Below are 14,089 nucleotides of genomic sequence, written 5' to 3'. Positions count from 1 at the left end.
TTACATTGTTAGGCTAGCAAAGTAATGCTCAAAATTCTCCAAGCTAGGCTTCAACAGTGCATGAACCAGGAACTTCCAGATGTTCAAGATGGATTTAGAAAAGGCAGAGGAAACAGAGATCAAATTGCCAACATCCATTGGATAATAGAAAAAGCAAGAGAGTTCCAGAAAAACATCTACTTCTGCTTTATGGACTATGCCAAAGCCTTTGATGGGTGGATCACAACAAACTGTGGAAAATTCTACAAGAGATGGGCATACCATACCACCTTACCTGCCTCCTGAGAAACCTGTATGCAGGTCAAGAAGCAACAGTTAGAACCGGACATAGAACAACAGATTGGTTCCAAATTGGGAAAGGAGTATGTCAAAGCTGTATATTGTCACCCTGCTTATTTAACTTCTATACAGAGTACATCATGAGAAATACCAGGCTGGGTGAAGCACAATCTGGAATCAAGATTGCCAGGAGAAATATCAATAACCTCAGATATGCCGATGACACCACCCTTACAGGAGAAAGAGAAGAGGAAATAAAGAGCCTCTTGATGAAAGTGAGAAAGCGAAAAAGCTGGCTTAAAACTCAACATTCAAAAAACAAAGATCATGTCATCCAGTCCCATACTTCATGTTCCCATTATGGCTTACAATTGTAATTATCTTTTATTTTTTGTCTGGTTATTGATTATAAAAAACTGATAAACATATTTTACTATTGTGATTATGTAACTATTACTTAATAGCATTGTATCATGATTGGTTAACAGAAAAATTATAGAATTCTTATCACCAAAACTACCATTTAGTAGAAAAACTTGTAATCAATTTTTAAAATCCAGATATCAGAATTGTCTCGGAATTTTTTGAAAATTACAACCGCCCAGATATTTCCTTTTTTCTCCAAAGCTCCAGATATGTTTCTGATGAGCCATGTTTAAAAATACCTGGACTATATACTTTTATCTAGTTTGTTTCACTGTTTCTATTTCATATTCAGTGCTCCCATTTCAGTTTATGTTTTCCAACTTCTCTCTTTTTTTGGATGTTCTTTCTCAAGCCTTGATCAAGTGTACCAGAAAAGCTTTTTTATACACATATAAATAGCATGTATAACATATTTATATATCTTACAAAACTTATGAATTTTTGCTTAACTAAAAAATTTATGACATTTTGACTCTACTTGTTTGTCTTAGTATGAATAGAATGCTAGTTTCCTAATTTAAAAAATAGATATGCAACAAGCAACAAGGATTTACTGTATAGCACAGGGAATTATAGTCAATATCTTACAACCTATAATAGGAAATAATCTGAAAAATAATATATACGTATATGTGTAACTGAGTCACCTTGGTGTGCATCTGAGACATTGTCAGTCAACTGTACTTCAGTAAAATGCATATGTTATGAAAAAAGAATGTGTCAATACTATTACAGATGAAAATGGAACAGAAAAAAATTGAATTATGCTGGTGTGAATAGTCCCCAAATGTTATATACTGGGAAAAAAGATGTAATGTGTAAGGCTCCAGAAGAAATACATTAGGATTTACTGATTGAAGATCTAGTTGGAAGATGAACTTACCTGGTAAACCTGTCATCCATGAGATCTCTTTTACTGAAGTATTATTGCTTTACAATGTTATGCTAGTTAACATAGTCTCACCCTGAAAGTGTTCACTAACCCTCGAGCTGGTTGGGAGCACTCCCTGTGTGTTAGAATTGCCTGTTCGCTTGTCTGTCTCCCTCTGGGCTTTGTCAGAGTACAGGGCCTCCAGCCTTGTTCATTGCTGAACCCTACTGCTTAATCCACACTGTGTCTAATTCATTCTGAGTGTCTGATCTATACTGATTATTGAATAAATAAGTGTTCTAATTAGGATGTTTTTTTCCCACAACACCAAGCAATTCTTGTACTCCAGCTGGGTGTCCCACAATTCAATTCAACTCCAACATTACCTACCTGAAGAGCGTCAGATCCCACCTTCTCCCGGTCTTCCCTCCAGCATACACATCAGATGCCACGCATAAGTCCAGGTTGCCCCTGTCCTTCTGACCACCCATCTATAGATCTGAGGTTACAAATGATCTCAGGGAGAGAGAAATGAGCAGCAGCCTGAAGCTGAATCTAGTTCCTTGCCCAGGAATTGAACTTGGGTAGCCTGGATGAACGGAGAAGGCAATGGCAAGCCACTCCAGTACTCTTGCCTAGAAAATCCCGTGGATGGAGGAGCCTGGTAGGCTGCAGTCCCTGGGGTCGCTAAGGGTCGGACACGACTGAGCGACTTCACTTTCACTTTTCACTTTCACACATTGGAGAAGGAAATGGCAACCCACTCCAGTGTTCTTGCCTGGAGAATCCCAGGGAGGGGGGAGCCTGGTGGGCTTCCGTCTATGGGGTCACACAGAGTCGGACACGACTGAAGTGACTTAGCAGCAGCAGCAGCAGCAGCCTGGATGAAAACCAGGAATCTTAGCTAGTCGTCCACTGGGGCCAGAGGCAAAGTTGCCCTGGTTCTTGCCCCATTTGAAAAATGAATTTCTCAAAGAGGCAAAAGCTTATTTTGTACAAAGTTTATTATTAAAGACACAGCGTTATATGTGGGAGAGCACCCAGAGAAACAATTTAAGACAGAATCAAGGCAGAAATACACACCTCAAGAAAAAAGGTATGGGTGTACCCCTCTAATGAGGAGAAGTGCACCAGAAAATTGTTTCAAGTAACTTGTATAGGTCAGTTCTTCCAGGTCTTTGCTGACCTTTGGCTAATTATCTCATTTCTTTTCTACACCTGACCTGTCCCATGTCCCTCCTGGGCATGCATGCATGCACATCTTTTTGCCAAGATACAGATTCCAGCACAGAGGACTACGGGGAGGTTGATGCCATCTATTATGGGATAGTGTCCCCTCCATGTTTGACCCGCAAGGACCCATTCTGTGCATGCATAGTTGGGGAGGTCTCCTTGACCTCAAGAATGAGAATATGTGGTTTATCTTTTACCCAAGCAGGATGCAGCTCCTCTGTGCTCCTGCCTTTAGCTTTATCTTGGAGTATCTGTCCACAGGAAACAGATTCCAGCTGCTCAGCCTGAGGCCCATCTATCACCTGCCTCATAAGGACCTCCTCCTTAGGTTTGATTAGAGTTCCAAAAGCACTCACATACTCTAGAGACATATCTTACCTACCACATCACCAGTTTATTATGAAAGGATATGACTCAGGAACAGCCAGATGGAGAGAGGCACAGGACAATGTGTGGGGGAACACATGGCGCATCCCTGCCATCTGAGTGCACTATCTTCCCCACAGCTCCCAGGATCGCGAACCAGGAAGCTCTCAGGACCCATGTTTTGGGGTTCTTATGGAGGCAACATTATATAACCAGGACTGATTAAATTATTGGCCATTGGCAATTGATTCAGCTCCAGTCCTCTCCCCCTGCCGCCAGAGGTTGGAGTGAGATTGAAAGTTCTGACCCTCTAGTTACCCTGTTGGGTGCCCTGGCACCCAGCCTCCATTGTTAGGTTACCATAGCACTTTGGAAAACCTGCCTCATTACCTGACAAACACATCTTAACACGTTACATAACGTAACAAAAGACATCTTAACTGTTCTTAACACTTAGGAAATGGTTTTAGGAACTCTTTCAGAAATGGGAACAAAGACCAAATTTTATATATATATTCCTTTTTATAAATTATAATATCACAGCAAATATTTCTTCAATAAATGAGTGCATAAATAAGTGCATTGATTTGGGATTGTCAAAACCTAACATAGGTTTCCCTGGTGGTTCGGGGTAAAGAATCTGCCTGCAAGGCAAGAGACACAGGTTTGATCCCTGGGTCAGGAAGGTCCCCTGGAGAAAGAAATGGCAATCCACTCCAGTATTCTTGTCTAGGAAATCCCATGGACACAGATCATTTGTTATTGGGGAAACTAGAAAGGCCCATGCCCCTGGAAAAGTTGTGGGCCCCGGGACAGGAGTGAGAAGGGACAGCCAAGAGGTAGTATTCCTTGAGGCACAACTTCTCTCCCACCTCCCCTACCCTACAGGCTTTCTCCTTGACAGTGTAATGAAGGGCTGGTTTGGGGCAGGGGTCCCCTGATGACACACAGATCTATACATGCACATACCAAAGAGAAAATGCATAGAATCATATTAAGACTATTTGTTTTCACACCCTTGCAGTATAAAAAGTAATCTAAAGTTGACAGTTTCCAGGCATAGTTTTCCCTCAGTAAGCCCTCCATATTTTTGCTGGATGTGAAAGACTGTTTTCACAGCCAGAAAAGAGCACTTGAGAAATTCTTCAGGACTGAGTGACACTACAGGCCATCTTCCTTGGTTCCCAAGCAGTGAAAAACTCATACTGTGTTTCTACCTAATTAAAATCAGCAAGAAAGACTTCCAAATCAAAGCCATCCTATGCCAACTGTTTGGCTGGAGAACTCAGACACTGGAGAGCTCGTCTCAGCTGTTCACGTTCCAAATATGATAACACTTCTGCTTGTGCCATAGGGTCTGCTCAGGCTGTAGACTGAGAGCCTCTCACCTCTCCGCGTGGACCTGGTGTTCGTGCTGAGATCACAGTGGAACGCTGACAACACAAATTGCAGGGCTCTGACTCACTGTTCACTTGGAGACTACTATAATAGAGAGCATGTATGCTAAATTTATGTTCCTTGAGAACCTGGTCTATCACTAAGAGCTTTAGGGCCTTCCCCTTATAGTAACCTATCGAGATTGGTTGACTTATTGATATAAATTTGAAAATCAAACTAGTCCTACTGTTACTTCTGGCTCTCCCTTCTAAGGCTGAGGGTAAGGAGAGCTGTACAGATGTCCTGTCCCACCTCTAAGACAACTGAGCCAAAAGCCCCACTTCCCTGGCATGGTCACCGGCAGGGTGGTGATTTCTTTGGTTCTTGTCCTCTAGAAGGAAGGAATTTAGTCAAGAGGCATAGAGCAGTTTCAGACAGCAAGATTCTTATTGGGCAGAGTGAAAGTACACTCCTGGAAAAAGATGAGAGTAAGCTTCCTGGAAACCAGAAGCAGCCTGCCATGTGGTAGGGTTGGGCGTTTTAGAATGGTGGTCCCTCCCTGTGTTCTGCGTCATCTGAATGACAAGTTGACTGATTGCTTTATAACTTCTCTCCTAGAATGCAGGTGCTTACCCATAAGCGCCCAAGTGAAATCCATGGAGTTTGTTAAAAACAGCGTAATGAGCCCTGGTGCCTGAGTCCCCTTTTGGTCTCAGTGCACCTGCATCGACCTGCGCGGCAGTTTATCTTGCTTGGCCTTGATGTAGCTGGATACCTAGCAGCTTGACCGCAAGTGGGAGGGTCTCTGGGCATGTTCTGATCACCAGTGTCTGAGCTGGGGAGGGAAAGATCAGCCCATCCCAGATGGGGTGGGACCTGCTATGTCTGACTGCCTACCTAAGAACATCTCAAATCCTTTGGGCTCCTTAGAATAAAGGAGACATTTCATGGCAAAATAATCTCCATCTTCAATAAAAAGTTTAACCCATCTATTAAAGGCCATGGACATGAGTTTGAGCAAGATCCAGGAGTTGGTGATGGACAGGGAAGCCTAGCGTGCTGCAGTCTGTGGGATCACAAAGAGTCAGATACAACTGAGCGACTGAACTAAACTGAACTGATATATATATATATATATACATCATATATAACGTTTACTCAGCTGTTATCACTGTTGTAAGGCACTGTTCTAAGTGCTTTACATACATTAATCCATGTAATACTATTATTGTCCTTATTTTGCTGATACTCAAAGTTACACAGTTTGAGTAATAGTTTGTTACACGGTTACACAGTCAACCAAAGCAATTTGGTTCCAGGGCCTTTTTCTTAAAGAGGATGCTCTATTACATCCCTAGTAGACAGTCTGGGCTCTGAGAGGGCTCACAAGACAAGCATGACACACAGCTCCTGCCTACAAGGACCTCAAAGTCTAGGGGAGCAAAGTTGTGGCATTGTCTCCAGTCAGTAAGTGTTGCGCGCACAGCCAACAAGCTCCACCCACAGAACGAAGCTGGTGTGGGACTGATGCTTTCTCTCACAAGCCACATCCCATTCGGGGTGCCTCCAGCCCTCCCTTCTATCAGCACGGGCCAGGCCCTGGAGGTTGGGAGAGGAGTGAACTGCAGGGGCCCCTTGAGACCCAAGCAAGACAGTCCAGAGGGGCTGCTTTTCAGAATCGGTTCTGTTCTAGTTTGAATAGGAGCGAGCCCACCAATGGTGCCAGTCTGCAGGAACCAGCGTCCAGGGTGCCACCACCTGGTGGGCATCCTCAGACTGCAGACGGGGAGAACACCTCTGTGGTTCTTATTCCGGCATTTCCCCATCACTCTAATGAGTAATTACACTGACTCAGATGTCTCATTTCATGGAGACCACCCCGCCTGCCTTTTCAAGGCTTCTCCGGGCTCCAGCAGAACCCGGCAAAGAGAAAGCCCAGGCTGCATCCCACTGCCACCTCCACCCCTCCCAACACCCTGCTTAAAAGCAAATCTGAGTCTGTTTCAAGAATTTCAAAATAAATGCTTTCAATCCACCAGAGCCTGTTAACAAATATGAAATTGTTATATATTTTGCCTCACTTAAAGTGTACCTGATACAACCTGTGATGATCAGGACTTTTACAAAAGATACATTAAAAGATGAGTATTAATTTATGAATATCAATGTGTCTACTCTAAAAGATTCAAGCAATTCCCCTGCAGAGCAAGTTTCCTTAGTGGGCTTAAACATACGATTCAAACTCCAACCCCACCCCTGACCTCCACCATACACACTTCATCTTGTTTCATTTTAAGTGAAGGTTTTTATTTTTCCAGGAACCCATTTATTGTGTGTTTACAACATATGCTTATCTGGGAGCTTATCAGCAGAACTCTCCCCAACAACTAAAAATATGTAGGACTAATCTGAAGTTGAATACAAGTGGTTCTATAAACACTGGGTCCCCATTACCCCTCCCTCTTGGCTCTGTGAGTAACTGAGTTCTCGTCTCCCTCGGGCTCCCAGCGAGAACACAAGCCTGCTGCTGACAAGAAGAAACGCTGCTCATTGACGGACGGGGCTGGAAGGCAGGCCGAGTCACAGCTTCAGCCCACGGAGGAGGCCCGGCTCCAGGACGCGCATCAGCGGAGTCACCTGAAGGGAAGCGGTTTGACTTTAGAGTCGCTTTACTGCCGCAGTAAGTGGTTTCCTCTCTGCCTCACAGGTGCGTGTGCACGTTTTTTTCTCTTTTTGTGGAGGAAACTATAATATCCCACTCTTAGCACCACAGAACCCCGCTCCCAGAGAGCGGATTAAATGACTTTCCAGTTTCCAAGGCTCCGTTAAGAGCTATGTAAAAACAGTTACATATTTTACACAGGCTGTCGCTAAGCATGTGGACTCCCCTAAAGACACTTCCAGCCAAAAACCCATTCAATTTTTATGAAAGGAGTTAAAAAGAACTTCCTTTTTCCTCTTCCTCACCACCCTACGCCTTATCTGTGCATGCATGGGTGCGTGCTAAGTTGCTTCAGTCTTGTCTGACTCTTTGTTACCCCATGGACTGTAGCCCAACAGGTTCCTCTGTCCAAATTCTCCAGGCAAGAATACTGGAGTGGGTTGCCATGCCCTCATCTAGGGGGTCTTCTCGACCCAGAGAGGGAACCCGTGTCTCTAATGTCTCCTGCACTGGCAGGTGAGTTCTTTACCACTAGCACCACCTGGGAAAACCCACATCTTATCTAACGCCATCAAATCATAATGGCCAGCATGATGGGAGTATCAGCACCAGTGTTGGTCACTCAGTCATTTCTGACTCTTTGTGACCCCAGGGACTGTAGCCCACTAGGCTCCTCTGTCCATGGAATTTCCCAGGCAAGAATGCTGGAGTGGGTTGCCATTTCCTTCTCCAGAGGATCTTCCTGACCCAGGGATCGAACCTGGATCTCCTGCATTGCAGGCAGATTATTTACTGGCTGAGCAACCAGGGAAGCCCTGTTGGGAGTATAGTGACACTTAAAATAACATTGTGTCATCCAGACCAAATTCCCAGATCAGTAGCCCAGGATCTGGTTCATTTGGAAGTTTCAAAAACCGCATGAGAAGCTACACTTCTACCTCTGAGGACCATTTGTTGCCTTGGCCAGATGAGTCCTGTGAAAAGAGAGTTTCCTTTGTTTCTTGACAAAGTAGCAGAGAGTCAAGCACAGTTCCACGGGGCCCAGGATCCGGCACCCTTTGTGTGTCTCGGTCAGCTTGGTCTTCTGTCACAGAATACCACACCAACCACATAGTTATTTCTCACAGTCCTGGAGGTTGAGACGTCTGAGATCAGGGCACCAGCAGACCCCGTGTATGGGGAGGGCCCGTTTCCTAGCTTGCAGACAGCACCTTCTCATTGCGTCTTCATTTAGCAGACAGTGAGAGCTCTGGTTCCCTAACTCTCTTATAAACACACCAATCCTTATGAGGGTTCCACCCCCATGATCTAATTATATCACAAAGGCCCCGCTCCCTAATGCATCATCTCAATGGGGGTTAGAGTTTCCACAGGTGAATTTGTGGGGGCACACAAATGTGTAGTCCAGAACAGTGTATTACTCCCACTAACTATCTTTAATGAACTGTGTTATTTCCCAGAAAATTTACCTCTTCACTCTCACAGGGCAGAATGCAAATCAAGCCTTGTTGTAGTCTTTTATTTCTAGCTTTGAACAATGCTTGTACAACAGGTATTCAATAAATATTGCTTGAATGACTGAATAAATGTTAAACAATGCAGGCACGGTGACAGAGACTTTCTCAGCTGATGACCCTTAAGGCACTCGGCCCCTAGCAAGGCTCCATCCACCCTGCCATCAGGCAGATGCTGTGGCTCCGCCCTTCTCTTCCCTTCCCCAGATACTAATTTCACTCCACAGCTGCTCTCCCTCTTGGGAGGAAGAAAAGCAGAAGGAGAGGAGGGCAGATTCAAGAGATTTCTCTTCTCCAAACACCCACAACAATTTTTCTTAATGACAGCTTTAAATATGTAGATGCTATCACTACTTCCTTAAAAGATGGTGGACTGAATTGCTTTGCAGCCTATGCTTGTTAGGGAGAATTTATTGAAAAGGAAAAGAACCATCTGTCCAAATTTCTCTGAATGTTTTTCAAATACACATGAAACTAAAAAGTTAACCCTAGATTCTTCCTAAATACTAAGAAAGCAAATACATTTTTATTAATTGAATGCTTCATGTTGCTAGCATATTCCTTTTTAAATAGGTTACATCTTAGATATACTGAACGTTAGTTCACTGACTTTCCATGTTTGCAAACTTCTGGCCAAAATTAGGGTGGGTCTACCCTTCTGCTCATTCAGAAATGAAGACCATGGAGCCCCCAGGCTCTCTCAGCTAATCTTGCCTTTGAGACCCGTTTCTCTCACCTGTAAATTGCCAGGTTGGGCTAAACTCCCTGGGGCATCAGGAAATGGGGTAGAGGTGTAGAAGACGAGTGGAAGAACTAACAAGAGCAGTTCCAGTTTCAGGTGGGTTCATACTGGTTCAGTCTAAAATTTTCTTTGATCAAAACAGAGTTCTGATATTAAAAAACTAAAAATGTCTGCAAACTCTTGGACTAAATGAATGATGGCTGAGATCCTTTGGGGTTCCAAATTCCCATGGTAGAGTTTAGTCTTATAATTTGACCACTTAGGGGCTTCTCTGCTGGCTCAAATGGTAAAGAATCTGCGTGCAATCCAGGAGACATAGGTTTAATCCCTGGGTTGGAAAGATCCCCTGGAGAAGGGAATGGCTACCCACCCCCATATTTTTGCCTGGAAAATTCCATGGACAGAGGAGCCTGGTGGGCTACAGTCCATAGGGTTACAAACAGTTGGACATGACTGAGCAACTAACACTTTACCACTTAAGTAGAATTCACAGTTTTGTAGTCATTGATCATTGGTCTGGTTTTAAAAGCAAAGAGTAGCTCTGTTTGGTAAGAAATGTGATACCCTCGTTTATAGCAGGTCCTCTGGAAAGATAGGAATCCCCATCAAGAAGGCCTGCTTGGCATAAGCAGGGCACAGGAGAGGCAAATAGCAAGGGGCTGCCCTCCTGCTTCTGAGAGAGGAGGAGGAGAAGAAGGTTAGAAAACGGAACAAGAGCGTCTCAATAGTGGACGTTGTGGAGAAAGAAGGGCTCCAGAGGGGAACCTCATGTGGAAGGGAAAGATGGGTCTCAGCTGATTCCCACCAGGCTCCTCTGTCCATGGATTCTCCAGGCAAGAATACTAGAATGTGTTGCCGTTCCCTCCTCCAGGGGATCTTCCTGGCTCAGAGATCGAACCCAGGTCTCCCACATTGCAGGCAGATTCTTTCCTCACTGAGCCACCAGGAAGCACTTTACAAGGTATTAGATTGTAAGACTAAACATGTTTATTTTTTGTGTTGATTTTTCTGTGGCATTTGTGTGAAAAGTACTGTAAACTTATTACAATAAAATACTATATAGCTGATTGCATTAGTTGGGTACTTTGGCTAACTTTGTTGGACTTATGAAACAAATTGGATTTAGAATAGAACTGGTTCATATGTAGTGGGCTTATTGTAGAGGATGTGTTGATAGTTTAGCTTGCTTTGAGAAGGCTTTCTAAGGAATTACTGATGCCTGAAGTGAAATAAAAGGTTAAAATCAGAAGATAAAGATGAACCAAATATCAATTTCACAATAAGTGGAGGGAACAAACAGCAGAAAGAAAAAGAAAGATTTGGCCAAGAAAGAGTTTGTTTCAAACTGCATAGGAAAAAGATGAATCTTTGGTCAAAGTTAACAGCCCTAAAGATTAGCTTCTGAGGCAAACTATCAGTGAAAGTTCTTATAACTGCCTCATAAATGGCCTTATTAATTTCATGACACTGTAAGGGCTCACAACAGATTCTTAAAACATCTTAGAACTAAAATCTGACACTATGTCCAGCTTTTATTCAGGAAGCTTCTATACTTACCATTTGCAAGACATTTACTTCTCTTAACTCATTTTCCCTGTTAGATTTTTATTCACACATTAAAAGTCTGTGAGGAAATCGAAGACCTTGAAGATGTCTATAGAGAAGAGCGGGAAAAAGTGACTAGAAGGAGGTAACTTGTATTAGAGTCTAGAGAACCTCATTTTCCAAATCCAAAATGTTAAGTGATTGAAATACTGTGACAACTAGCTTCTGTGCAAATAAAAGCTGACTCTATTTTTAATCCATTGTCCCTAAGAATACCTCTGCCCACCAAAACAGGCAAGATGAGACTGTGGGGAGTTAACAAGCTAAGAGTCCATCCTTCCTCGAGGATTGAATCCTTCCACGGACTGTCTGCTGTCTGCCATAAAATTTGTCACAGTCTCTTTAAAATACTGACAACTAATACCATTCATGGGAAATAGATGGAAAAACAGTGGAAACAGTGTCAGACTTTATTTTGGAGGGCTCCAAAATCACTGCAGATGCTGATTGCAGCCAGGAAATTAAAAGACGCTTACTCCTTGGAAGGAAAGTTATGACCAACCTTGATAGTATATTAAAAAGCAGAGACGTTACTTTGCCAACAAAGGTCCATCTAGTCAAGGCTATAGTTTTTCCCGTGGTCATATATGGATGTGAGAGTTGGACTGTGAAGAAGGCTGATCGCCGAAGAATTGATGCTTTTGAACTGCGGTGTTGGAGAAGACTCTTTGAGAGTCCCTTGGACTGCAAGGAGATCCAACCAGTCCATTCTAAAGGAGATCAATCCTGGGTGTTCATTGGAAGGACTGATGCTAAAGCTGAAACTGCAATACTTTGGCCACCTCATGAGATGAGTTGACTCACTGGAAAAGACTCTGATGCTGGGAGGGATTGGGGGCGGGAGGAGAAGGGGACGACAGAGAATGAGATGGCTGGATGGCATCACCGACTCTGTGGACATGAGTTTGAGTGAACTCCAGGAGTTGGTAATGGACAGGGAGGCCTGGTGTGCTGCAGTTTATGGGGTCGCATAGAGTCAGACACGACTGAGCGACTGAACTGAACTGAACTGAATACCCTTTATTAATGATTGTGATTATTGTGTTCAGTTCAGTTCAGTTCAGTCGCTCAGTCGTGTCCAACTCTATGCGACCCCATAAACTGCAGCACACCAGGCCTCCCTGTCCATCAGCAACTCACAGAGTCCACCCACACCCATGTCCATTGAGTTGGTGATGCCATCCAGCCATCTCATCCTCTGTCGTCCCCTTCTCCTCCTGCCCTCAATCTTTCACAGCATCAGGGTCTTTTCCAATGAGTCAGCTCTTCGCATCAGGTGGCCAAAGTATTGGAGTTTCAGCTTCAACATCAGTCCTTCCAATGAAAACACAGGACTGGTCTCCTTTAGGATGGACTGGTTGGATCTCCTTGCAATCCAAGGGACTCTCAAGAGTCTTCTCCAACACCACAGTTCAAAAGCATCAATTCTTCGGCACTCAGCTTTCCTTATAGTCCAACTCTCACATCCATACATGACCACTGGAAAAACCATAGCCTTGACTAGACGGACCTTTGTAGACAAAGTGATGTCTCTGCTTTTAAATATGCTGTCTAGGTTAGTCATGACTTTAATGATGCTTTTTTAATTAAAAGCGTCTTTTAATTTCATGGCTGCAATCACCATCTGCAATAATTTTGGAGCCCAAAAAAATAAAGTCAGACACTGTTTCCACTGTTTCCCCATCTATTTCCCATGAAGTGATGGGACAGGATGCCTTGATCTCAGTTTTCTGAGTGTTGAACTTTAAGCCAACTTTTTCATTCTTCTCTTTCACTTTCATCAAGAGGCTCTTTATTTCCTCTTCACTTTCTGCCATAAGGGTGGTGTCATCTGCATTTCTGAGGTTATTGATATTTCTTCCCGCAATCTTGATTCCAGCTTGTGCTTCCCCCAGCCCAGCATTTCTCATGATGTACTCTGCATATAAGTTAAATAAGTAAGGTGACAATATACAGCCTTGACGTACTCCTTTTCCTACTTGGAACCAGTCTGTTGTTCCATGTCCAGTCCTAACTGTTGCTTCCTGACCTGCATACAGGCTTCTCAAGGGGCAGGTCAGGTAGTCTGGTATTCCCATCTCTTTCAGAATTTTCCACAGTTTATTGTGATCCACACAGTCAAAGGCATTAGCATAGTCAATAAAGCAGAAATAGATGTTTTTCTGGAACTCTCTTGCTTTCTCCATGATCCAGTGGATGTTGGCAATTTATTCTCTGGTTCCTCTGCCTTTTCTAAAACCAGCTTGAACATCTGGAAGTTCACGGTTCATGTATTGCTGAAGCCTGGCTTGGAGAATTTTGAGCATAACTTTACTCGTGTGTGAGATGAGTGCAATTGTGCAGTAGTTTGAGCATTCTTTGGCATTGCCTTTCTTTGGGATTGGAATGAAGACTGACCTTTTCCAGTCCTGTGGCCACTGTTGAGTTTTCCAAATTTGTTGGCATATTGAGTGAAGCACTTTCACAGCATCATCTTTCAGGATTTGAAATAGCTCAACTGGAATTCCATGACCTCCACTAGCTTTGTTTGTAGTGATGCTTCCTAAGGCCCACTTGACTTTACATTCCAGGATGTCTGGCTCTAGGTGAGTGATCAAACCGTCGTGATTATCTGGGTCATGAAGATCTTTTTTGTACAGTTCTTCTGTGTATTCTTGCCACCTCTTCTTAATATCTTCTGCTTCTGTTAGGTCCATACCATTTCTGTCCTTTATCGAGCCCATCTTTGCATGAAATATTCCCTTTGTATCTCTGATTTTCTTGAAGAGATCTCTAATCTTTCCCATTCTGTTGTTTTCCTCTATTTCTTTGCATTGATCACTGAGGAAGGCTTACTTATCTCTTCTTGTTATTTTGGAACTCTTCAGTCAAATAGGAATATCTTTCCTTTTCTCCTTTGTTTTTCCCTTATCTTCTTTTCACAGCTATTTGTAAGGCCTCCTTAGACAGCCATTTTGCTTTTTTGCATTTCTTATTCTTGGGGATGGTCTTGGTCCCTGTCTCCTGTACAATGT

This window comes from Moschus berezovskii, chromosome 19 (genome assembly GCF_049115385.1).
Source record: "Moschus berezovskii isolate FMDL1 chromosome 19, NW_MosBer_1.0, whole genome shotgun sequence".
Classification (NCBI taxonomy): Eukaryota; Metazoa; Chordata; class Mammalia; order Artiodactyla; family Moschidae; genus Moschus; species Moschus berezovskii.
This window is presented reverse-complemented; position numbering follows the sequence as displayed.